Source organism: Aquila chrysaetos, chromosome 19 (genome assembly GCF_900496995.4).
Source record: "Aquila chrysaetos chrysaetos chromosome 19, bAquChr1.4, whole genome shotgun sequence".
Classification (NCBI taxonomy): domain Eukaryota; kingdom Metazoa; phylum Chordata; class Aves; order Accipitriformes; family Accipitridae; genus Aquila; species Aquila chrysaetos.
The window spans coordinates 1448301-1476099 of record NC_044022.1 but is presented as its reverse complement, the minus strand read 5'-3'; the positions used below and the strand labels follow the sequence as shown (position 1 = coordinate 1476099).

Sequence of the window (27799 nt, the reverse complement as noted above, 5' to 3'; positions counted from 1 at the left end):
CTCTGGATTTGCATGACTGGGACAAGGACAAGAACAGTTCTTTGTCCACAGTATGTGTAGGTTATATAATCTTCAGAGCAGAAGGGAAAGCACACACAAGTATGTTTATTATGGTCACTGCAGAGGATGGGAGTTGGCCACCAGTTGTGGGCTCCGGCAAATGTGGGAGGCTTCAGTGCGATGTTGAGAGTTGGAAGAATAATTGATAACCGTTTGGGAAAAAAAGTAGCTCTTGAAAATCAAGGGTATGAAGCTCTCGGTAAGAAGGGCAGGTGAATTTTGTAATTAAAAAAAAAAAAATACTGATGAGTTGGGAAGCATTTATGGCCAAAATAATGAGAAATTATTCTAATTGTTGGACATATCCTTATGACACAGCTGCAGTCTCATAAAAAATTCAGCAGCAACATGGTCCCCACTCCAGACCATTTATTGTCCAGAAGATGGATGTGCAAAAGAAGTCATTACTGAAGAAGCTTTCTTTTTCTCTTTCAGTTTAGTAGTTGTTTCATTCATTACCTTTCTTGGCATTATGAAAGAAGCAGTTCTTTTGAAAGGCTATGAATGATTAAAGGTCGTCAGATGAAGACAAAGAGATCTTTTATTCCTGTGCATATTCTACAGACTGCTACCAGAGAGAACTGTCAGGAGATACACACATTTTTGCTGAGCCAATGCTTTGGAGTTTTTTTGTTCTCATGCACATGAGCAGCTGCCAACAAGAAGGCATGTGAATGAGAGGAGGGACAGGGCTTAAAGTTTCATCATCAATTAGGAATCACAGAATAGAATCATAGAATCATTTAGGTTGGAAAAGACCTTTAAGATCATCAAGGCCAACCACTTCTCCCAGTCTTTCGGTTCTTCTTCCTCCTGTTCCTTCTCCTATTCCTTTTTCCCTCTTTTCCTCCTCCTCTTCTTCTTTTTCTTCCAGCTTTTATTTCTTCAATTCTTTTGCTAAACAATTCCTCCTGATTTTGTTCATCTTTGTTATTTTTCTTATCTTTCACCTTCCCATGTTCTTCCCCCTGTTCCTCTTTTCCAATCTCTTGCTCATCCAGTTCCTCCTCTTTTTCTTCAAACTCCTCCTGCTCTTCCTTCTACTCTTGCCTCCTGTTGCCTTCTCCTCCTCCTGCTCTTCCCTCCTGTTGATGTCTCCTCCTCATCCTCCTCCTAGAAAGAGGTATTTAGAAAAGTACTCACTTCTGGAGGAATGGGATATCGGGAGGCTGATCAGTATCTAGAGAGGCATTAGAGACATTTTATTTAGCTATAGAAGTGTAAAAGAAAAACAAAACAGTGTTAGATAATCTATAGGAATGTTGTGACTAGCATACCCATCCCCAAGAGGATTAAATTCACTCCAATTTCATCCAGTCACATTTCAAATACCCAAGAGAGTGTAGGAATTCATCAAATCCCAACTGAATGAGGCAACAACAGAACTTAGCTTTGTGCATTTGTTAGAAGTGTAAGAAAGTTAAAAGAAGTATAGTAGCACAGCAGGAATTAAGGGGAATTGAAATGTGTTAAAGAGTATTATTAATTTTTTAATGAATCCTTTCCAAATTCTGTAGCTACATTATAATATGGACCAGATAAGTGGTTCTCTGTGAACTTCCGAATTTACAGCTTATATGTTGTTGGTTCACTCTGAGCTCAAAGAGAGGATTGAAGTGGTGAATAAGACTTTGAAGGAACCACTCCCAGTGGATTTTTTCTTTTCAAATGCATAAGATTTCTTCCACTTGGGAATAATGTTATCTGCTCACGTACTGCATGGAGAAGGGACTTAGGCCAGGAAGCTTCACAGCACAGAGAGAACAATTGGTGGACAGCGTCCTAATTGCAAAGAGACTCAGTATTTTATTGTTTGCAGGCATTATTGTTCACCATATTTGCTACATCAGTCATTCTCTGAAAGGTACTAATAGTGACCTTGGTATTGCAATATCTGAGAGCCTCTCACATGCCTCCATTTAATTAGCCACAAAACTCCCTCCTGCAATTCAGAGAAATCACATTATCTGTATTTCCAGCAGCGAACTGAAGCACAAACTGCTTAAGTAACCTGTCAGAGATGACACAGGGAGTCTGTGGTGGAGCAGGAAGCAAGCAGTATCCGAGGCTTCAGCCGCAGCTCCCGTCCTCCTCCCCAGCTCCCTCCTCTCACCACCCGCCCCTAAAGCCCCCTCCTGCAGCCCCAGCTAATGCACTGATACGGATGCTGGATTGTTTTACAGCAGCGTGTAGAATTACTGGAAACGAGTTTATTGCCTTCTAATGGCTCAGGTCATTCATCCTTCAGTATTCACGTGGGAGTAGGCATCCAGTGAGCTGAAACACTACTGTTGCAGCTAATGCTAAAGCTGAAACACGGCTTTAGTGGTGCACCCAGCTTACATCAACGAAGCAAAACCACAGCTCATTCCAACATCCCCACAATGTTTCTCTGAATATAAATGTGAAAAAACAGTCTGAACAGCTCTCAGTGATTCTCTTTTCCAGTCCATATTTATAAAAATTAGGTTTTGATGTTCTTGCTGCTGGGCTACTTAATAAGAAAGGTTAAATGCTATAATAGAAAACAGAGTTGCTGTCATCTTTGAGTAGGCTCTTCTAAGGTCTGTTGGTAAGATTTAATGGTCAAGGTCATGCAAAGGTCACTTTTTATGAATTGCAATCACCTTGTTGCTTCTTATCTCTCTCTCTCCCCCTCCTTATCCTCAAAAAAAAAAAAAAAAAAAAAGGCATAAGGACAAGTAATTCTCTAAATAAACTAAGAACCTGAGTGCAGGATGAGAAAGCCAAGATGTTACAGCCAATCACTTACTTTTCTAATATTGGTCTGTGCTTTAGTTCCTATTGCTGTTTGTGTTTACTGCTGACTGTGTCCTGCTGGCCCTGCATAAAATTTGTTGTTATCACAAGAAAAATATCATAGCCCAGATGACTGTTATACTTGCTACACATCTAGCAAAAACATAGATGTTCCAGAGAAGGCCTTCCTCATCTGTTAACCAAGGACACTTGTGAATTGGGACAGCTCTCCTGTGAGCCACTGAACAGGTAGTTGATAATATGTGGCCAACCAACACCTACTGAGACTTAGCAGAGGAAGTCTGAAGCTTCGCTTTGGTATCTGGGATCTACAAAGCTGAGCCTTTCTGCTGCAAGAGGGACAGTCTCGTTGCTGCCATGCCAAAGGCAGGACCTAAGGTCTGTGTTTTTCTTCTGTGTCTCTGAAATGTCTTGTCCTTCAGGTCTGCCGGGAGGGATTGCAGAGACTACAGTTGTACCTGGACACTTTCAGCAGACATGAAAAGAGAACCTTGTTTTCCTCTTCTTCATTGACAGCTGCACCCTACACCAAAGGGTCCATAGCTACACAAGCACACTCCTCTGTGAGGGCATGAAGATACTGAAAGGTGCAGAAAGGCTTGAGCATGCCCCTCCCAAGCACTTTTCCAAGTGGTGAGCCAGCGCTGGAGATTGAATAACCCTGTCACATCAACTGCAAAGAAGAGGTCCTGTCCGTATCTATCTATGGAGACAGGCCATGACTGTCTGCGAACTTGCTCATGATACATTAAACAAGCACTTCAATCACAGTCATGCTGCTGCTTCCAATTGGATTCATTGCTTGAGCATGAAATTTTTAGGACTAATTACATCTAATCATGTGTGACTTGGACACATGAGAAAACTAAAGGTTCAGCAGCAAGGCATGAGATGAATGAGAAATTGGTTGGTAAGGTGTCATGGTTTAACCCTGGTAGGCAGCTAAGGACCACACAGCCACTCACTCACTCCCCCACCCAGTGGGACGGGGCAGTGAATTAGAAGGGTAAGAGTGCAAAAACTCATAGGCTGAGACAAAGACAGTTTAATAATTAAACAAACCCCCAAAAACAGAGAAAAAAAACAAAGCCAAAGGCAGTTTAATAATTAAACAAACCCCCAAAAACAAAAAGAGAAAAAAAACCAAAGCCAAGAAGAACAAGTGATGCAAAAACCCCCCAGTTGCTCACCACCAACCAACCGATGCCCAGCTAGTTCCCGAGCAATGGCAGCCCTGGCCAACCTCCCCCTTCCCCCCCACGCCACCCAGTTTTATTGCTGAGCATAACTCCATATGGTACAGGGTATCCCTTTGCTCAGTTGGGATCAGCTGTCCCGGCTGTGTTGCTTCCCAATGTTTTGCACACCCCCAGCCTGCACGCCGGCAGGGCAGTGTGGGAAACAGAAAAGGCCTTTACGCGGTGTAAGCAGTGCTCAGCAATAGCTAAAACATTGCTGTGTTAACAACACCGTTTTCATCACAAATCCAAACCATCGTACGTATGAATATCTCTGCTAAAACCAGTACACAAGGATAAAAAGCTATGAGCTTTAACCTATGAAGAGATAGAATGTAGCCAATCCCAAAGAGATTGACTGAGTAAAGCACAGATTGTCTCTGGGAAAGCGGTGGAATATGCGGGACCTATTTTTAATAGAAAAGGCAGTTATGGGAGGGGAGATTCTCTTCATCTTTGTTTTCAGCCAAGGAGCGGACAGGATGCAAGGGACAATGCCATGATGGAATTAGGCAACTGATAGTAAGATCTCAGGGGAGGCAATCAAGTTGGAAATGGAATAGATGGCTGTTTCTTTAAGGAAATACTCTTAAGAGCACAACTGCCGACTGTCCCAGAGAGGAGGAGGAATAAGAAGTTTAGAAAGAGGTTAGCTTAGCTAATTACCAAGATCTTCATTGACCCGAGCTCAAGGGGGCACAGAGAAAGACAAGTGAGAAAAGATTGCTGAGTGCAACTCTAAAGCATAGGGAAATCAGGAAAAGAAAGGCTCAAAGTGAGATACCTTCTATCTCTGGTCATAGCATGACTTCTTGTTAGCTTCTGTAGGAACACCAGTAATAAGGAGACAAACAGGTAATGTGTAATCCATTATCAGTAGAGAGGGAAAGCTATTAACTGATTATGCTTAATGCCTTTTGCTTGCATCCACGTTAAATGGTTTTTTTGCTTCCCTTAGTAAAAAGGTTAACTGCAATCAATTGGCTAATAATTTCATACCCATGACAAAGGGGCAAGATGCACCTCAGGGTGTATCGCAGCTGCAGCAAGCACAGAGCTGTGGGAAGCTGCGGAAGGCGGGAGCTCCTGGGAGGCTGGGAAAGAAACGGATGCTGCTGAGCCTGTGTGAGAGGGCAAGGAAGAGCCAGGTGATGCCCAGCCTTCAGGTCCCAGAAAGATCCTGCAACAAATTAGTTTTTGGCAAGCACTTAGAAGAAAGCCAGGTGTATCAACTGTCATGGGTTTACTGAGATTACTTCAGAATAAACGTCCCACTCCAAAAAGACAGTTTGGTAGAAGATGGGTTGGATTACAGTCACCAGTTGAATATGGGGCAGAAATTGCGTGGTTTTGAAAGGAAAGGGGGCAAACACCATTCCTCCATAGGAAGATAGCCTGCAAACAACGCAGGGAGTTGTCTGCTTGTCTCGGCTGTGGGAAGGTCAGCTCTGGATTTCTGTGACCAATTTTTGGTGCTGAAGAGAGCAAATAAAATGGTTGGCGGAAGGGGGAAGGTACGGCTTATGAGGAAATATCAAGTGAATTGGGGTTGTTTAGCCTGCAGAGGGGAGGCTGGTCTGTAGGTATGAGACGGAGGAGACGTGACTGCCAAAAGGAAGAGAAGCAGCTGACCTCTGCCTGGCGTGGGCCGGGTGGGAAGTCGTGGGCTTGTGCTGCTGCCGGGAAGTTGAGAGCTGTTGGGAGCCCTTCAGGCTGGGAGGATCCTGTCCCCGAGACGCCTTTCAGCGCTGTGTCCTCCCAGTGTCTGCAAGAACCGCAGTCCGAAGGACCTGGCAGCCAAACAGCCCTGTGGAAACAGTGTAGGTAGGTCTGGGTGGGCTGGACGAGAAAAAACAGCCTTTCATGAGCAGGGGTCCCTGATGGCATTGCAACCACTTGAGGACGGGCTGTGGACTTCAGCGGCAAGACGAAGAGTCTTGTAGGCTTTTCTGGTATGGTTCCTCGGAAACTTTGGTGGGCACCGATGCCATTGAGGCAATGAAACATCAGCAACCGGACCTGCAGGGCAAGCCAAGGACCCCACTCCCTGCAGCTCCTCTGGGTGGCAGCGGGGGCTGGAGCTGAGACCTTGCTGCACTCCCCAGAGCTTTGCAGCTTTTGCCCCAGTCACAGCAGTGACCCTGAGTAGCTCCCAAATAAAAAGCCCACTTACGTAAGTCTCTATAAAGACCTTGCAACTGCTTTTCTCATTTGTCACGAATATGGTGCCGATGCAGGGGCAGAAGGAGATGAGAAAAGCAAGGGACACTTGCAATTTGAGGGAAATATCTATGCAGTTAAATCAACTGCTGTGCGTGAGTCCCTATGGAAATAGGCCCTTGTCATGACACGCTAGTGCCAAATTTTAGCTCTGATTATTGTAGTCCGATCTTGCCAAATCAGCTCAGCCAGTGGAGCGACATATTTAGCAGACAGAGAGATCGGTTCCCCGCACAAAAGGCTGGATCTCTGCACTGCGGATGGACGGAGCAGCGACAGAATGAGGCCCCTTCTGCAGCAGACACATCAGTGCACAGAAACCATGCAGCTGCCATTCAAATGGCTAGAGTCTCTGAAACGTTATATTAAATAAAACGAGAAAGGTTTGTTGGGCAAGCGAAAGGTAGCTCTGAGGAGCCGTGGCTCAGTGAAAGTCTGCAGCAGCCGCTTACAGGATGAGTCCAGCTCAGGAGATATGCATGAAGTAGCTCTAAACTGAAGAGGTAGCTCAGGTCCTGCTAAAAGGCCAGGTGTAACCTCCTCCTAGGTCTAGTGTGGCTGGTTTCCAGAAACCCCATGTGCATTTTAGAGAATTCATTAGCTTCTGTACTGTCCCTACCTTAGCAAGCTCAGGAAGGATTTTATTTATATAAAATACAGTTTCAGCATAGGTATGCTGTGATGATAAGACCTGAATGCAGAGCACAGTATTTGCAACTCAGGCATAATCTTTCCATGTGCTTTTGACACATGGCGGTAACTTTTCATTTCAGTATGCAAAATTTGCCTTGGTCAAACTACCGAGCTGAAAACACACATATGCCACCCTCAAAGCCCAAAAGAAACATTGCAAATTTTACAAGTGGTTAACTAAGCCTGGAGGACTTTTGCTTTCTGAGACAGGAACTAACCATCTCTAATAGGTCCTTTCCATCTCCAGCTTCTCTGAAGCTACGAGTCTTTGAAGACTGTGACTGACAGGCTCATTAACACTGAACAACCTCAAACGCACACCGAATAACTCGGCGAGCTAATTAGAGGAATGCTGGGATAAAGCGAGCATGACAATAAAATATTTCTGACATTAATTAGAAGAAGAAAAAAAGCAAGGCTGAGCTTCCTGAAAGAAATGTGAGTTGAGAGTGAGTAGGATGCCGAGCACTCAGGGCGGCTTCGAGGCACGCTGCCGGGGGCCGGGGCAGCAGGGCACGGCACCGGGACGTGGGGCTTCCCGCACGGTGGAGGGGTGCACCCCAAGCAGACACTTGGTGGAGGAAAGGGAGGGGGAAACAGCTTGCAGAAAAGACCTGTCTGAAAGGAAGAGTGATTCCTTTCTGCCTGCCTCCAACCTGATATGCAGGTTTTAATTCAAGCAGGTTCGTGTGAAATGCAAAGCAAGGGGGAGGAAAGCCAATCTAGCCCCAGAATAAGCAAAACTCAGGCTAAGAGTAAGGACGTATGAGAAATGGGGAGCAGCTGTGGGGCTTGAGTGGTATGAATGTGTGTTGCTGTGTGTCTTAACTGTCTCCCACATTGTTTAAAAAAATGCGCTATTTTTTTTTCCTGTCCCTGTCCTCTGGCTCTCTCATTGCTTCCACTTGGATATCTCCAGGCCACATTTTTGCCAGGTGTGGTCCTACAGCTTCGCACACTCATTTTCCTCTCCACGGGGCTTGGTGGATGTGGCTTTGCCCCCTGCAATGTTCAGGGTCGAGTGGAGCCCCGCAGAAGGACAGCTCCAGTGGCCAGCTCCGCTCCAGCCCTTGCCCAGCTCCGGCTGGCTGTGCTGACCCCACCGCTCTGTCCACACACATATACAACCATTTCAAGCAGGAAAAGCATTACCCAAAACTGCTGGCGTCAGCTTGGGAGAAAGCAACGTGAGGTGATTGCTACTGCAAGGGTCTCCGAGGGTCTTGACGCAGCGGGAGCAGAGCAGCTGCCCTGCCCCAACACCTCTGAGCACGGAGATCGTCTCACTAATGAGAAATGCAAACGTAGCTGCTTATGTCTTTCCTTTTTTAAAGAAAAGAGAAGGAAAGGTGCCAGTAACTTTCAGAGACTGACCCTACAGATGTAAAGAGACATTCAGTAGCAGATGCAATTGGCATGTGCATCTAGAAAGGTGGTACGATTTCACCTCCCACATGTAACACAAAAGGGAAAGGATGTGTTTTCACAACTGCTTCCTTCTTCCTCATATCCACTATCTCATTTGTCCTCCGCATGACACATGGCTTTTCTTATTTTTGGCTTACACTTAAGAATTTTCTTTTCTCATATAAAATTGATGGATGCATTTTTACTTATGGTGGTATTAAAATATTCTTTGTGGTGTCTTTATATATGTTCAAAGGACAAGGAGTTGAATGTCATGCTTCTTTTAGTGTGTAAAACAATCAACTCTTCTTAAAATTCACTGGTTTTCCCATAACAACTGATTGCAGCATTTGTCACGAATTTTTTTATGCTTATTTCTGATGAAATAGCTTGGAAGAAGCCAGACAACATGATTTGGATAGGGAGTGGAACAGTATAAATAACAGAAAAATCAGCCCAAAAAGTCACCAGGGAGAATGCGTTGGTTCTTCTAAAGGCTTTTATCACCATCACATCTAAGCAGTGTTTTTATATTTAATGACCAAAGAAAAAAAGAGTTGTTCTCCTGCAAGTCACGGTATATGTGTTGCATAAGACTTTCTGAAAGCACAGGAGATGGTCAGCCAGCTGTCAAGGTTATATGGGGAAACCCTGTCCAAAGAAATATGTTCTGCTTAAAGCTTAAAAGCTGGTGATGTGACAGCCTTCTGATGAGGGTGAATTTCAGCAGGAAAAACCTGTCACCTCCTGGCAGCTGCGACATGGTCCTTCCCAGCCAGGGCAGCCAGAGCTCCCGTCACTGCTGTGGAACTGAGCATTGCTCCTCTCGGGGATATAAGAAGTAACTAAAACTTTGCTTTTTTGCATCTGCAAGCCAGAAGAAGTCTAGAGCTCAGACACAATGGTAACAAAAACTTGGCTTGGGGAATCAGAAGAAGAGATGATAGTATTTTTATTCCCTTTTCTGTATCACTTAGCTGTTCTGCTTGCAAAGCTCTAAGAAATGGGCTCTAGCTTTTAATCAGAATTAGTAGTGTGAAAGTTTTAGCACACTCCCTCCTGGGGTAGCCACTGTTTTGAAATAATAAGAAAGAGCTTGTTGATTTTAACAGTGGGCAGGGTGGGAAATTTGGGAAAGCATCCTCTGCCAGCGTAATTTGTGCCTATGAAATATCCTGTTGCTTCTCTGTGTTTGTGGCTTTGCTGTGGGTGCACTCGTGCGGATGAAGAGCTGCATGAGGGTAGGTGCACGTTTGTACCAGCAAGGAGGATGCAGAGCCCTCGCCACCAGAAAAAGCCGTCTAAGGCAGATCACACTAGGAAATAAAAATAAAAATTGCATAGCCTCCAATGGCACGCGCCGCAGAAACCAAGCAGTTTTGTTTCTCTTAGAGCTGGAAAACAGCACCTGCAGGTCAACACAGCGGGCAAATGGCAAACCAGTTGGATGTCTACTTGAGGAGGAACAAAGAGGAAAAAGTGGTAAAAGTCACTTCTGAAGAGAAAACTTAGTAAACAACGCAATCCAGGATTTTCAAGCGCAAACATCTCCTGACTGCAGCCAGGCCCCAGGAGACGGGCAACTTTAAAGAAGACAAAAATCCTCAGGGAAGGCAGGCACACAAACTATTCATTTCTCAGATAGAAGGAGGGCAGCATCCTCACCACTGTGCACTCCTGAGTCTGTGCATAAAGAAGCAGTACCTTCCCACAGCAAAACACTGGCCATACTGAGCACCGCTATTATTTACCTATCTTGGCTTCTTTATCTCAATTATTTTCCTGTCTTGGCTTCTTCATCTCATATTATTCTTTTTCCCAGGGAGTGGTTCATACTTTCCTTATTTTCCTTAATTTTGTGGGAAGTTTCCTGTCTGTTTTTTTACCTCCATTGCAATTTTAAAACACATAAAGAGCTGTAAATACCCACCTTATTGCAAAATCATAGGAAAAACCTCACATCTTCAACTAATCCCAGAAGCAAATAATGAAATATGAAATGCAGAAACACAAACACATATTCCCACCTCTCCCTCCAAATGTGAAAACCCAGTATAAAAAGGAAATAAAAAGCTTTGACATGGGAACTTTGAAACCCTCACCCAGTAATTCTGACATTTCATTTATTTAGGGGAAAAAAAAAAAGAAAAAAAGGCAATAGCCTGATTTAAGTGTTTAAACACGTGAACCATTGTTTGCAATTATTTGGGGTCAGCAACAGTTTTCTCTAAAAGTCTCTATGAATCATGACTTTTTTAATGCAATAGAGGACTAGTCCTCTGTTTCTGGAATCCAGGGGAGCAGGACAAGCAAACAAAGGAAGCTATTTCAAGGGTTTTAACAACGAAACTGGAGAAATTTGATTATAAATGTGCTTCCAGCCCCTTTCTGCTAAAAAGCAACAAAATAGTTTTAGGATAAAACACACACAAAAAATGTCCTAGAAAAGGTATTAGAAAATTATAGTCTTTCTACACCTTTTTAAATAGTTTATAAATATCCATATAATGAGTCCTGTCCTGTTCAGAGCCTTTAAGTTCTGCTAGAGTGTGAAATGAATACTCAGGAAAGAAGGGAAATCCTCTATGCACGTTACTTAAAAACATCAATGCATGGATATTAAATATTGATTTAATGTTACAATAATCTAAGTCAATATCTATTGACTTCTCCAGGCTTTTAGGATGATTTCCATTGTCCTTCAAAAATGTGTCAAAATTTCTTTCGACCTCATTTGTTTCACTGAGACCTTTCCATGTAAGAAACAATCTAGATAGGTGTATATTTAAGGTTTTCAGCTGACCTCCATTTTTTTGTTGTTGTTGTTGTTCTTCCCAATTATGGTAAGGACATTGGAGTTCATCCATGCTATGAAGGAAGCTCGAAGGCTTCTTGGCTGTGCTAATTCAGCTGTCTCAGTGTGGCCGCCTGTCAGCAGGCTCACTATTGCCTGAGTAATGTTTAATGGCTTTCTGGCTACCTATGTGTAGGTGCAAAATGCTAGTTTTCAGCATACGTCAGATATAGGTAGAGAAATTAAAGCTCAGGAGAGCAGCAAATCATTACACAACTGTGTCTTGTAAAGAAAGAAGCTATCGACATATACATAATGGGATTTCCCTCAGCCACCTTGAATTGTCAAAAGGTATGAGTGGGCTTTTTTCCCATTGAAGGTAGCTCTCTAAAAGGTTGTTTCTAGTCAAAGATAGCTGTCTGGGCTTCCCTGAGTCGGAGGGGAGGCTCAAGTGTCACCAGAAGCTAGTTTGTCTGTTTGCCTGAGGGTGGGAGGACCTCACGTGCAGAGGAGCGTTGCCTTTCTCCATTGGTACCACTGAGGCAGTTCCATGGTTTTCAGATGATTCAAGGTGAGGGAGATCCTTGCTCATGTTGATTCACCAGCTCCTTTCTGTTGACCTTTGCTTTGTTCTTCTCTGAAATGAATAATTTTATCTGAGAGTGCACAAGGACATTTATTGTGCCAAGAAACACGTGCAACATGACTTCCCTCCACAAATAACTACTCGTAGGTAAATGCCAACTGCCCCTAGATTCTCTAAATTTCCACCCATTTTTACATTTCCTAATTAGATAATTGGCAACTTATTAAGTGCATTATTGTACCCTGCTCTCCACACAGCATCCTTGGTCTTGTGCTAGAGATTAAGAACTGTGTGATTGCTACAAAAATAACCATGACTGCTATTCACATGCAGGGAGTTTTACAGGTATTTTATCTAAGAAAAAAAGCTGTGAAGTAGGTAGTAAAAAAAACATGTTAGGATTTTTAAATAATTAAACCCAGACCACTTTGCTTGTCTCCCTCAGACTAGACTGCAATTACAGAAGCCAGTTACCACTTTTGTTTTGCAAGGCCTCAAGTTCTGGCCATTAGCTCTGAATTTACCACAGAAAGTCAGGAGATAAAGGTAGCACTCTTGATCACCAACCTTTGAAACAATACTTTTGTAGAGAAAACCTAGGCAGCTTGTCATCCCTCCAATTTGCAACTTTCTTGACCTAGCAGGGCAATATATCTGTCAGATTTTAAATGTATCATCTTTGGGAGAGTGCCAAAGAATCACTCCAGTCACCTATTCTTTTACAACATAGATGATGTCACTTAAATATTTATTTCTCTCTGGTCATATATTCCACAGTGCATTTGGGGAACTACATTCCACTGGTTAAACATAAATTTATTTATATTACAGCATTTCTGCAGTAAAAAATTATTGGGCTCCCAGTGAACTCACAAGTATGTAATGCACCACCCCAGTTCCCAAATGGCTTATCAGACCACATCACTCAGCCCAAGCACATCCTAACCTAACAGTTATGATTTTATCACCCTCTCAGCTGATTAGCAGGGACGAGCAAGCAAAGAGAACAGAATTCTCCTCAGTTAAAGGAGGCTTTCTTCCATTTCTGTTACGTAGTGTATCCCTAACCCACCCACTCTCAGGGATCCAGATCCTTTCTTCATGCACTTTTACAGCTACCAACCGGCTGCCTAGGGCCAGGATGGCCAGAGCTGTCTCTCTTTGCTCTTAGACATATTACTGTACAGGGCTAATTTCTTCTTTGCTCTTTGGTAACAATTGTTAGCTCTCAAGTTTCTCTGCGATCTATCACTTGCTTTGATAAAAGACAGATTTAACTGTAGATATGGATATTTAAAAGTGAAATAAATTAAATCCAGCTTACTGGCCATGAAATGACCTATTTATGTGACAAGCTTTTCCAACTAAATTTTCCCTGGGTATTTTTTATATATATTCTATATACAACGTCAGATTGAACCCAGACAGCCTAGTTGCCTGTCCTTTAACCTCATGTGTCAATAAAAGACATGGGTCTGGATGCATATGTATACCCTAGTAATATAAAGGAGAATGACAACTTACTTGTCTTCACTATGGTCTTCTGGACTTTGTGTTGGGTTGCAAGAATTGTTATCTGACTAAACACCAACACCTGAGTCACAGTTCAGGATATGACTCAAAATCTACTTAATCTATTTTTTCTCATAGCTCATCATAATTTGGCTACTACCTGCCAGTGTCTACAGAAAGCATGACTTCCAATGAATTTGTTCTGAATTCTTATTCACCAACTCATCACTTCATCTTCCAGTAACTATAACCTGAAAAAAGATTAGCTTCTACCCTGCTTTTCAACCAGAAGGATATAAAGTGCTTTCATTTCTTTACATTGATTGACATAAAAATGTGAAAGATAAATTGAGGACCATGCCCATTCTTTGAGAACAACACCTGACTCTGTCAGGGTAACTGGTCTGTCATGGCTTGGTTTTAAAGTCATTAAAAAAAAAAAAATACCCTAATAGCCTACACAAAGCTTCTATTATATATTGATATTTGATCATTTTACAGTACTCACAAAAGTGGAAAGTTACGTGAGCACACCTTCTTGGCTAGAAACCTTGTTTTAGGAAAAAAGAAGCTTGTTACTGATAATTAGGTGGTAGGTAAAATAAATAAATGATGTCTGGAAAAACAACTTTTAGGTGACAATTTCTTTTTCCAGTACAACTAAAATAAAAAGGCTATGCCCCAACTCATAAAAATTTACAGCAGGTGTAAAGTGGTTGTGATTTTAAACTTAAACCTTGCGGAAGGAGATAATTCTTTGTCAGCACAATGACTTTCTTTACTGAGGAATCGGAAATCAAACAATACAGTTTTCTCAGCTGCAATGTATCACATAGCAATCCCTGAGTTATTTAATTCATGTAGCAGTTAACACCTCGTATGATATGAGTCCTCTAGTACACATCAGGATACCCTATTCTGATAGCTAACCACTATTTAGTTTACCTTTACATCACATCACCATTATGGGCCATAATGTCACCTCTCTTGACCTTCCAGCAAATCTCAGGAACTAGGAGTCAAAACAACTTGACACTTTTAACTATCTTATCAATTGTCAGAAATGAAGTTATCTCAGCACCTCAGTCTAAACATGTTCTGGTTTTAACACATCACCACAGGGTTTGTTACTCTGTTATCTAATAAACAAAAAGAAGCTTCTTTTTTTTTTAACCTGAAGGCAAAATTATTCAGGTTCCAATCTCTTCTATTGCAACTATCGAAACCCCATTTCAGAAATTAAAGTCTCTTTTGACTTACATTACTAAAATTACTGGAATCTTAATGGAGAGGAAATAGATCCTATATCTTAATGGATAATAGGGAAAGATGAGGCAATTCATTTATTTTATGTGGTTTTCTCCTCTTGTTAACCATGGTAATAAGACTATGCAGAAACCTACCTCTTGAGGAGCAAGCGATGACAGATTCCTTTAAAAACAGGTTTTGGTGTTTAGTTCAGGACTTAGGATTTTGGTAGAATTATAGAATTGTCAGGCAAAAAGGCTATCAACCCACCATACCGAGAATCACGCATCCTTGGACCATACTCGAGAGATGTTTGTTTAAATTTCTTTAAAGTGCATCAAATAAGATAGATATTCATCCATTCCTAGTCCATGGAAATGATGGCAAGAGCAAGATTTGTTTAAGTATGATTAGGTGGAGTCCATCTGACCAGAGGGGTAGGGAAGAACACGACAAGCACGGGCCAAATTTAATTTTTCAGTCATCTAGTACAATGCATGTCCAGACCACACTGTACATGGGGTGAGTTACCTAACCATGAACTTACTCCCAGAACGGTTTGTATTCATACTAGGCTGTGGTATGGAAAGCAGCTAGCAGCGAACTACTGCAATTTCTGGTTTTGCATTTGATCATATACAAGACACATGTTCTGCTGAGGCTGATGAAGCACAGTCTATGTGCTAGGTACAGTTTGTAAAACTGTCTTTGAAAGCTTGTCAGGACCTGACTTAAAACCATCAAATCAAGGCAGGGGGTGGGAGAGACCTGCAGCAGTGCAGTTAAATGTTTCAAGTGCTATAAACAAGTGGCATACAAATATAAGCAATTCTGAGATCATAGTTTTGGAAAAAGTGAGGATGTGAGTGCTGCAAGCACAATCCCCCCTTTGGTAATGTATGGATATTTAATGTTGATGTTGAATATTAATGAATACTAATTGATCGGACTTAGTTATTTGAAAGATAAGCCCACTCATCTTTGAGCTGCAGGAGTTGGTAAACCAGATAAGATGATTATCACCTTGGAGAGCTGTCACTAGCTTGTATCTGTCAAACTGCTTAACAGGGACTGTAGCCTAACCCTAAAAGGTTGCAAGAGGACTCCTGCTGCAAGCCTACCTATACCACATACTTAACATCATCTTGCTGCCACCTACATTAACGGCTAAGGAAAAAAAATATTAGCTATAGCAAAATGCTTCGATAACTAATTGACACAGACTTAATAGAGTGCTGTGCTACTATATTGGTACATTGCCATCCAACACACCAAAAGCCAGGCAACTGGAGGACAGAAGAAGGATATGCACTGGCTCTGCATAATCTAATGACCACAGGACACCAGCAGTCAGAACTGGGCACAACTGAAAATAAGACCATTTGGTCTTCCCAAACACTTCACTAAGGCAGGGGGAAATCAGAAACAGAAGAGAAGGTGGTGAGTGGTTCAGGTATGTCTTCTGCGACTCTCAACATCCAAAGAACCCAAATAAAGAACATGGAAGTTGTGTGAAAGCTTAAATGAAGAGAATAAGCAAACAATGGGTTTGCAAAGACCAGAATGTGTAGCTCAAGTCGATACACATTTTTGCACAAACACGGGAAAAATGAAAGAAGAAAAGGAAAAGGAATTTTCTCAAGTTATATGCAGCTAGGATGAAGGCAAAAATTAAAGCTGCAAAAACAGGACAAGGCAAACAAGGAGCACCTGACATGTCCAGGTGTAGATAAAACTGAGCGTCCAGTGTGAATACTCTCTCTGGATAACCAACACTGGAGAAGGCAAGAGAGCTTCTTGCAAATAGAAGATTGTTAATCAAATTCAGGTGAGAAAAAATACTGTGAAAATAACGTAATGTAGGTACTAACTAATCCTACAAGCAGTGAGGAGAGGGCTCTTTTTTTGCACTTCATCAAATAATAAAGCACAATCTGCTCTGCCAGTTGGTTTAACAGGACCTCAAACCATTTGCAGCCAAGCTTAGTTCTGGTTAAAGAAAATCCCTCATAACAGAAAGCACACTTATAATTATTTGGATAATTAAAGGAACATTTAATTTAGGCAAATACACAGAAATTCAAAACATTTATAATCCAAAGTACTAGTTTTTAGTATAATTTCCATCAGCTCTGTAGGATTCACCTGTACTTCACGGTTAACCACTGTGACTGATGGAGCTAACTTGGGTGATAATAAGCTAAAATATGCCACAAATGATATCTTCCTTGCTGAAGTGTGAGAAAAGTCTGGACAGAGAAAACCTTACCTACTGCAGACAGGCTTATTTTTCCCCAGAAATGTAAGCTGGTGTTGTAAGTGTTGGTTGTGGTAGACTCATTTTTCCATACAAAAAGAAGTTGCTTCACATAGTTCATGTATTGGTAAAACAGGTCCATGGGAGTTGATCTGTCAAAGTGAAATTGGACCAGAGAACACATTTTACAGGAAAACTGACAGTTAATACACGAAGTAGAACAGGTTTCATATCCTTTTCTGTCCTCAATCATCACAGCAAGTTAAAAGTCTGCTCTGCACTATCAGATTTCTGTTGAAAAGATTTCTCATTATAAATGTGAAGGACTGGAACTGTGCAAGTCCCTGAAGCCTTCTGAAAATCAGAGCCACCCCAGTGAATGTGACAAATAGCCTCTCCATCAAAGGGATAAGGGGGTGAAGAAACAGTCGCCTGTGGGAGAAACCACATGCTAAAGAGACACATGTGAAGGTTCTCTTGCAAAAAAGTATATGTTTGTAACAAAATGTTTATCTTTTATGCAAAATAATTTGAAATGGGAGATCAGCTCTTGCTCTGGTGCCCTGCATTGCAAAGATAATTTGTGTCATAATAGGGCTGCATCCCCATTTTCTGTTTTAGGCAAATTGAGTTCACTCCTATTTTTTTAGAAATGAGGTACTCAAAAGCAATAGTAACATTCAAAGAAATGGCAGAGGGGTTTTTTGTAATGTGAGGCTATGTTATGACCCAGGCCATGGACTATTTGATGCCAAATGGAACCATCAGCAAATACCTGATCAAGATATCCTCTTCATACATCACCTCCTATAATTAGTTATTTGGGAACAGGATTTTTGATTATGGAAAACAGAAAGGCGGATGCAAGTTTCACCAAACAGGAGTAGATGGGAGATGCATCTATAAAATTGTCTAAATTAGCTCCAGCTGATATAGGGGATCACAACACAAAAATCTGCTTGGTGTTAGAGAGAAGAAGAAAAATCTGGTAGTAACAAATAAATAACAAGTAATTAGCAGGGGATTCTGATTAACTAGAAATTATTCTTTGACCCTCAACAGAAAGATACTTGCAGGAATTAGTGTTTTACAAAAGGGAAGAATAATATTGCTTAGTAACTGTTATCTTAGAAGATATATATCTTCTTGCTTATAATGTTCTTACTCCAGATTTCATTTTCACTCTCCATATACAAGACAGCGTGGAATGAGCTATAATTATGCTTTTTCCAATCTCTTAAGTGAATCCATTATCTAAAGGGAACTCCACTGTGAGAATGAAGTTGACATGGTGTATAAATAAGTCAGCTTTTGACATAATATGCGAACCTACTAGCCTTAAAACTGAGATTATTATTTGATGACAATGATGTCTGTTATAGTAAAATAAGCAATTACACACAAAAAGTAGATAAATACTTCAAATTATTTGGTATGTGATGTTGATTTAGAAACACATCTCTCTAATATGTGTATAAAAACTAACTGTAATGTTCTGAACACACAATAGCACCTTGCACACCAAAACACTGAAGCTGTAACACCGCTTGGACTAGTGAAAGTTTGTATTATTGCACCACGGCATTAGTGCCAGCATGTGCTATTCAGATATACAACTGAGTTTTTCAATTGGAAGTCTTTAGGTGCTAGAGTAAATTAAAAAAGAACAGTAAGTGCAAACTATGATATGCAGAATTTATTGTGGTAACACCAACAGAAAGAGCAGCAGAAATGGCAGATTTTTTTTTTCCTAGCGAATAAAAACAATGAGACATATTAGTCAGTCCCTAAATAATGATATTGCACTTTCAATATAGATAATATTAATTTACTTGTATTTCTGCAATTTAATCCCAGATCAGATTCTAGATAAACTATGGTGCAAAACCAGAGCTATATTTCATCGATTCCTCACTTTTATGCTAAGCCTTATTACGGAAACTGGTTAACAGTTTAACTTTGGAATCTCAGTTCTTTGCACATACAGATCCAGCAGACACAAGATGCAGGTGCCTGTGAATCAGGCACGCCTTGGTAGGTAGAGTTAGTGCAAGGGCTTTTGAAAGTTTGCCAAAATCTGAGCTATTAAGAACAAATCAAGATGACAAAAAGGTGGGTGAGATTTGTGAGACTGTGAAGAAATATCTTATCTGATGAAAACAAATAAGCAAAACTGATAGTTTAAGAACTGGATTAATTCATAACAACTCTAAAGTTATCTCTCCTGTTGGTAATATAGGGACTATTTTGTTGCTACTGAAAACCATTAACTGACTCCGGCTTACATCAGTTATCTGGTGAATTATCGATCCCTTTTGGTTGCTGAACTGGAAGTTTTTTGCATCAGACAATTTTTTACCTGTATGCAGTTATAAACCTACCAGAAGTTTGCCCCATTGTTTGCCAGGGATATAGTCCTGTTCCAGACAGAAAATGTTCTTTAGTACATACAGCCTCTTAAAGCCATGTTTTCCACCAAAAAGATCCTGTTGCATACCAGTAATTGTGGTTTACATCGATGTGTCGGAGGTTTAGGTGACTTCAGATATTCGTGCAGGGTGACAACCTTGCCTATTGTGTGCTGCTTTTTCTTTCACAACAAATGCAGAACCAGGTCCCACGTCACAGCCCTTCATCACATCCCAAAAGGAAAAGTTCATGACCAGAAGCAGTTTTCTTCAAAGTAGCATTTGGGAAGAAATATGTGAGTGATCCAGAAATAGGACTGATATTATGAGGTATGGAACGGCTTTACAAGGACATGAGAAAAATTAAAGCCCAACTGCACAACATAATATTCACAAGAGTAAGGGACACTCATATTTACAGTGATGGTGGGGTTGAGCCCTGTGTTATTGCTATGAACAAGATAAATCTGCTTCCTAAAGGAAGTGAAAAAAATATCCTATATGTATTTTAATTTCAAGGACAAGATGTCAGTCCTGCGGAAGCCTACTTATTTAGACTCTTTGGCTATGACAGAAACTCAGCTGACCTTCTAATGAGTGAAGGCAAGTAGGATGAGAAAAGGGGATTGCATTTTCTCATTAGGAGTTGTAACAGCAATGGCTCTTATATTACAAGAAAGCAAATTTTACAGATTACATGCCTGATTTCCTATGGAAGTGGAGCTGACACAATCTCGTCTGTCTCATTTGTGTATAATTTCCTGCCTCTTTGTATCTTTTCAATGTTCGCCAATTTCAGTGAAAAAAACCTCAAAGTTACTAAATCCCATTAATTTCATGCAAATTGGCAATGTGGTGGAGGGAACAGATTTGAATTAGTTAATGGACTAGTGGAAAGCCTGTCGGGTGAGCTCAGTCACATTATCAGACATTGGAGAATCCATACAGCAAGAAGTCAAGTAGATGAAGTTAACTGCTCCGTTTTCTGGTATGGACCTGAGCTAAAGCTTTAAGAAAGAGGCAGCCATTGATTCAGTAAGTATATCTGTCCTGTTGTAACACAAAAATACTGACACTTTAGACCCCAATATGGCAAATAACTAATATGATGTTCTCACATGTTTTATGCAGGCTACACCTTCGTAACACAAAATCATACTGAGATTTTTGCGCTTACCCATGTTGAGTCTAGTTTTTTTAATATCACTTATAATGATCTGTAAAATTAAAGAATCCAAGCCATGCTGTTGATAAGGCTTAGAAGAGGGAACAAAAAGTGTCTGAAAAGAAAATAATCTGAAATTATTATATTCAAGAGAAGGGAGAACATGACAAAGGGGTTCTGCTCAGAAGAGAGCTTCAGATGAGAAGATTTGCCAGAACACACATAAAAAAGCAAGCAGAGCACTTGCCTGCTGCTCTGCACTGGGGCTACGAGGAATTCAGAGAACAAAAGTTACTGAAGGTCTGGAGAAAATCTTACACCGGTTGAAATTGTTGGCACAACTTCCTGGCACCATTAAGAAGATGTATGAGATACATTATGAAAATGTTTTGGATTTCAGCAAATGTAATGTCTCTTTTCCATATTCAGTTGATTGAAAAACACTAGCAGAGGCTCCATTTTTAGCTTTAAAAGCAATTAAAAAACCCTGGTAGTCAGCAGAAAATATGAAAGAACACAAATTTTGACAAATCAATAAAAGTAAAGATGAGTCTGTTTCACATAATTCAAAATTAAGAATACTTTACCACTTCACAAATATTCATTTGCTATGTGTATGCATGTATGTACAAATGTAACTATGGAAAAAAGTCTCTGTATGCAATTTCTTTTTCTGGTTACAAATAAATGGTTTCTGGATTTTTAAAAAAAGCACCAAAATATATTAGTACAGGCTGGAATGGTATATTCACACATGCATATATATTCATATAGGTAGAGCTCTTCAAGCACTACACATGTGCAGACATGGATGTGTATGTGATACATGTACACTTGAACCCCAAAATGCAAGTATTTATAAATCAGATGTTATTACACTAACAGGGATATTTCTTTTGTGAAGGGGAAACATGCTAATGGTCCAAATATAAACCAGACTGTAAGCCAGCAGAAGAAAGATCAAACAGCTTTAAGCTCTTCTGAAGCCCTGGTTAATATTTGTCAGGTTTTTTGACACTTGTCTGCGGGGCTAAGAGTTACCACATACCTTTGACACACAGTCTGCTGCTGCCCAGGTTTTATTTCTGGAGGGGACTGCTGGGGGTAGACAGTGTTACCTGCAAGAGGTGTGGGGTATGTGGTGCCTGCGGAAGGGTGACGAGACCATTAAAACTCTGGAAGCAATTGCTGCTGGGTTAGCGGGCATCTGCCTTGCAGGATAGGCACAGACACCCCTCTTCCCCTTTGCTAATTCCCTTCTCAGGTCTATGTTTATCAGATTTGTTAGACTCTTTTCGGCTCTGACTTGAAGTTTTCCTTAACTACAGCCAGAGAACAGCACAAACCATCCTACCCCTAGAGGTCTACTACTAACAGGCTGCTTTTTAGCCTAAGAGAAAACAAAACAAAACAGAAAACAGGGGAAAAAAGAGAAAAAAGTCCACAGCACAAAAATACTCCTTTTGCTCCAGTTGTTCAAATGGAGCTGAAAACAGTTAAGACAGAGGGGCTATCACCCCAGCTGGACCATTGTGGTACCATATAAAAACCTCAGCCTGATTCCCAGGGGCTGATGGCTAAAAGGGAAAAAGCTGAAGTGCAGATCAGTCACTGTGCTATATAGTAGCAAGAATAAGAGCTAATGTATAATTCAAACAGTGTGTTAATTAGTGGAACATAGATTACAAGCCCTGGGAAATGACAGAAGAAATAGTTTCTCTTTGAATTTAAAAGCATTGTAAACTTGTGCCTGAGGGTTATTTAACAATGGATTTCCTTCTATCAGATAATTAATAAGTTATCAGTTTTAAGAACAGGAACATTTGAAAATTTTTTAAGCATGAACGTCTAACACAACTGGGTTACTCTAAAAGTCCCCACAGACCCTTAAATGAAAATGCTTTGGTTTTCACAGCAGAACAAGAACACTATTGGGAAGAAAGGGAAAAGTTTACTTTGGAAGAGGAAGGTCACCCTCTAGAAGGACTTAAAATTCAGTTCAACCACATTAGGTCCCAAACAATTGGAAGAAATATTTTTGCATTTCCCCTTAACGGCTTTTAGCTTGACTTTCAGTTGCCTCCTACTTGAGTTTGTCAGCAATTCCGACTGACCCCCGAATGTTAAGCACAATGTTAATGGCCTGCGAGATGCCCTCTGGTTTCTGTGGGCACTTACTCGTGTCCTGAGGCTGCACCGAGAACGGTTTTCCCAGGCAGGCGAGCCTCTGGCAGTGCTCCCTTTGCTCCAGGAGTGAAAGCTACTCCCCTCCTCCCTGCCAGAATATTTTTCCCTGACGCAAAATACACCTATACACATCCAGTTTACATCAAGACGACACCAGTCTCTCCCAACTCCACGGGAATACCGCTTAGGGCCACCTCCAGCGCAGTTTCCAGGCACGGCCGTGGCCCGGGGAGGATGCTGGCCTCCAGCACAGCAGCACAGCGTGCTGCGACCGCTGCCCGACAGCCCACTGCAGCCGCGGGCTCAGGCGGGCGAGCAGCCCTACGCGCCAAAAAACTTCACTCTACTTGTAGCCTCGTGCCAGGGCACAGCGCTGCAAGAGCAGGCAACAGCAGCGGCAGCAGAGCTGTGATGCAAAAGGTGGAAAAAAACAACTGATGGCTCCCAAAGCACGTCTCGGATGAGCTGACAACTGCCCAGTCCGAGACAGACAGACCGATACCTAAACTGAAACAGCAGCGGCAACTCACCGCTCGGCTGGGCTTACTGCGCTCGGTAAATGGGAGGGTGTGTTATTGATTCAAGAGTGCAAGAGCAGGTCTTTGGGGTTTTATCAGAAGTAAAATGAATCTTTAAGAAATGCGGCTCCCCGGCTGAGGGATACGGAGCGATGCTCAGCGGGGATTTGCAAAGATCCTCGGATTACAGGAGAGCAACTTCACGGCCAAGCCATGCGGAGGGGTTGGTGACTAAAGAGCACTCACGAAGAGTAAGGACTAACTTTGTGACAGAATAACTTCCTGCTGAAAGAACAAAAGCAAGCAAACAAACTAAAAAAAAAAAAAGTTTCACTAATAAGGGACTGAAAAGAAGGATACAGTTTAAAACACCTTGAAATTCACCCGGCTGATTTAATGGGGGAAGAGTTTGTTCCTTTGTAAAAATAAATGCCCAAAGAAGAACTCCGCAGCACAAAAATCATGGTTTCCTCTCAGGTTTGCCTGTATTTTACGTAAGAATCTGACTCTTAAGTCATGTCTCCCCCACCTCTCCCCGCCAATGCCCCCTAAAAGGATTTATGGGAAACTCCCGCCCGCCCACGCCTGGCACGTTGCCCGCCCTTTCCCTCCTCCCAAAACACCCACCCCACCGACAGGCTCTCCTGCTGCATCAGGGCTGGTCCAGTATTGTTTTTCCTTCCCAAGTACAGGGACCAAACAGCACAGGGAAACCCTAAAAATGAATGTAAAGAGCTGACACATTCCTCTTTGACTAACCAAATATTCATACCAGTGGTGGTGGTCTTCAGCCTCCTCTTCCACCTCGTCCCCATCTCCCTCTGCTGTAATCCATCCCACTCAGGCCTGCAAAGAGCCACATACATCCTGGGAAAAAAGAAGTAATAAATTAAGGAACAAATAACACTACCCAAAGAAGCAAAAGCTTCCAACAATGGCTATCCATTATTTATTTGTTACCATCAAATTAATAAGTGCTCCTTGTCTTTCACGATATTGCTTTATAACTGTCTGCCATATATCTTTTATGAAAAAATTAAGCCATCCATTACAATAACAGCCCTTAGAAATTGCACTTTACATTTTCAAAACACTTTACAAGCATTATATTATATTAATCACGTGGTATATATTAAACTCATTGCAACAAACAGATAAGATCATTGTTTTCTGACATCTAAAATGCATATAGAATAGGGATAATATGAAGACTATCACAACATATCCTGTATTTTTATTATATATTCTGAGCAAAGCATCTCTAAAAACCAGCCTCAGGTATAGTCTTTTTGGCTCACTTGATTCTGTCAAAGGTAGAAATAATTTGTGCGAGATGTCTGTGTTCAGCCATCTCTGCTATTTAAAAAGCGCAGATCCATAAGGCATCCGGGGTTCGCCTCCGCATCCTCAGGTCCCCACCACCCCCCTGGGCCCCCCCACCTCTGTTCACCTCCCCGCCTCGGGAGAGGGGCCGCAAACCCCGACCGGAGCTGCCGCTTCTGCCTGTAGCAGGGACACAGGTCTTACACAGCATCATTTGTCTGTGAAGCTATTAAGTGATATTTTCCTGTACTTACGCATGCAAAACACTGAGTCCAATTTAGCTCAAAGAATATATTAATGCTAATTAGACTTCATATTATGAGATGAAATTCTGTCACCAGTCCGTGTTTAACCACTGCTGTCCCATCCTCACGGCTGACAACTCTTCTATTATTACAATTTTTGATAATCAAAAGCGACAATATCTCCAGCCCAGAAGCCCCAAAGAAGGCCAAAAATCCGGTATGTTTTTGCATGAAAATTTTCACTGAAATACGGAACTCGGACCATTTGACAAGAATCGGATATCCTTCCTTTCATTTGCTTTGAATGGATGAGGATTTATCCATTCGACTCCCTTTAAATTCATGGCTGAGTGAATGCACGTATGACTAGCAATTTTATCATCAGCTACCATCCTGCTTAGCTTTTAAGTAAAATAACATTGAACGATCCTACCATCAGGCTTGATATCGCACTGGGCCCTGGCGGTAGCTCTGCTCCGTTCCGAAACCCCTGTAACGAAGGTGCTCGGGGCTGTTTCCAGGCTGCGCCTTGCTGCTCCCTCAGCACTCATCAGCGCTAGGATTGTCACTGTCTCGTTAGCGCTGATATCCAGCGTTTTAATTGCGACATCCGCTGCTAGTTCTTGTACTACATGCAATAGGGTGAGTGACCGCAGCTTTGGGTTGGGGTGGTGTTGAGAGCAGCCAGCGCTTTACAGGCTTGGCAATGATGGTAGCAAAACTACAAACCAGGTTACTTTACTCCAAATCATCTCCTGCATTAATCACAGGACACTTTACCCGTGATATCCTGTGTTTATATGCAAATCTTGTTACCCATCCAAGAACCTCCTCTGCTTGTGTAAACACATTTTGCTTGAGCAACTGATGAATATCAGCATTTTGTGGGTGAAATTTAAGCAATAATGTTGAAAGAAGAGGCATAAATATCTATGAGAGCTTTAATTTGTAAAGTTTATTGAGTAAGGTTTTTATTTCTTGTAACTGATGTAATGTCAGAGGAATTAATTCGATTCCAGCTGAGTTACTGTGGATGTATACTACTATTTCTAAGTGGATTCAAAAAGAACTTATTTTTCTTTAAATTGCAAGACCTTGGTGATGAACTCCCACTGGCTAAAGCAAAACAATACACCTTTAAAATATGTATAAAATCTAAATTTATAAACTTTATGTGAGATTTCCTGAAATTTGCATGCATCTAGCTGATTATTAGCATTATTCAGAGGAGAAATAGCATTCAACCATTTCACTTATATTCAGAAGCAAATAAGTCAATCTCAGGGTTTTCAGCTACCGGAGAGGAAAACACCTGGGCAGCCATGGCTTTCAGACACTATTCTAGCTAAAAGGAAACAAAATATAACTCAGAGAGGAACAATATTCAGTATTACAGTGAAACTACTTGATTAGTAGAAGAGGACCATCTGAGACTGCTTTGATAGCTTTTTTTAATTTCAGCCATAGCCTTGTCCTCCTGACACACACAAAGCACCACAGCAGTAAGTCACCCTGTCTTGCTCCTCCTTGCACAAAGTTTTAGTTACTGGGACTGTGGCTATAATTTTAGTTACCGCAGTGATGAGTTTATAAAGAGTCTGTGGTCTGTAAAGATGGTATCAGGGTATTTCCCTCCTCTGAGTTGCATCTAGTAATTTAATTTTTCGACTTAGATGTTCATGCTGTGCTTTTGTTTTCAGAAAAGCTAATGACATTAAATGCCCTCTTAGAAATGCTTCAGTGTCTTCCAGAATAAGATTAAATGAATGAAAGAATATATTTAACACATAAAATAGCACAGCTGGAGGGACAAATGAAGAGAAGAGGCATATTCGTATATGACTGTTGACTTCCTATAGAAGCGAACAAACTTGGGCTCGAGGCTGGTTACCATCTTACTTTACAGATGGCAGTTTCAAATACTATCATTTTTTTCCCAGGTTAAGAACAGAGATTATACTACAGAAACTCAAATGCCCTGGTAAGGTTTAAGGGATAAATTCTGGCCTTATAATCCTACCATGGGATATAGTGTGAATAAAAACAGAGAAAGGAAGCAGCATTTACGCTTGAGACTTTGCAGGCCTCTGGCAATGTGCAGGCTTTCTCTGCTGCAGCCACTATATGCCCACCTGTATCTTTGCAGCCCATGCAAGGGCAAGAAATAGAGGAAAATAAGACTCAGTCGTAAGGCAGTGTTAGAATTAGTTTGAAATGTGTGTATCACTAGCACAGTTAATTTTTTGTACCTGGACCCTGTATTGCTTGTTCTGGTTTTAGACCTCTGTCCTTTCACCAAGCACAAAAGTGTTATTTTAGATATAGATCAACATACAGAATCAACAGGAATATTAGTAAATTAAAGACAAATTTAAAAAAAATATTATTATGGTATCAGCTAATAACTTAGTGCACTTTGATGAATAGGAAGCCAGGAAGTATAATATCACAACTTGCATGATAGAAAACAGGAACAATAGTTTGATAAGAATTTATTTTGGGGAAAAGTGCGATGCCTTTGCTTTAATTCAAGTGATAACTTTGAATTCTGATATACCTTTTTGTAAGGCAGTGTCTCTGGCATTTGTACAAAGAATATGTCAAAGCAGTCAAGGAAGTTCACGGGATTCCAGCCTCCATGGGTTATTGCTGTAGCCTACCAAAAGTACACTGGTACGGTTTAGAGCTATCCTGGGCATTTAATACTCTTACCTTTGTGAAGTGATTTGACATGAAAAGTGCTGTGTTAATCCATTTAACTTGGCATGGTTGATGGATTGAGACAACCAGTCTTCTCTCAGATAGACTAGCAAATAGCTAGAAAGTGGTAAAACTGAAGACTTTGGTCATTACTGAGCTGGGCTTAATGGGAACAAATAACCTTGGGGGAAAGGCTCCAGTATACACCTTACATTGAATGCTTGTGAATCTTTAGAACTAATTCCCATACTTTTCTATTTACTAGGGGAAAAAAATAATAATCATACTCATATATTCAACTTCTTTTCTGGGAATTCATTACTGATGCATAATAATAACTCATTCGTTATTGTTAACCGATTTATACCAATTAAAAAGTTATGTCAGCTTAAGGGCAACAGAAATACTAAATCAAATCCTTCCTTCATCTGTGATGTTATTTGCTGAGGACTTTGCA

General features: G+C 41.2%; 1 long non-coding RNA gene across 10 annotated transcripts; it reads right to left on the bottom strand.

The window, feature by feature from the left end:
- Positions 1-1004: 1004 nt before the first annotated feature.
- On the bottom strand, positions 1005-25393 carry LOC115353576. 10 transcript variants are annotated; one of them, XR_003927609.2, is made up of 6 exons: positions 25076-25393; positions 23847-23941; positions 16809-16948; positions 11691-11830; positions 5712-5886; positions 1005-1240 (listed from the first exon to the last, which is right to left on the bottom strand). It is a non-coding gene; the product is annotated as an uncharacterized LOC115353576 (long non-coding RNA). The 10 variants fall into 10 exon arrangements; XR_003927613.1 differs by having other exon boundaries at positions 1133-1173; XR_003927611.1 differs by having other exon boundaries at positions 1146-1173; positions 5079-5886.
- Between the last annotated feature and the right edge of the window lie 2406 nt (positions 25394-27799).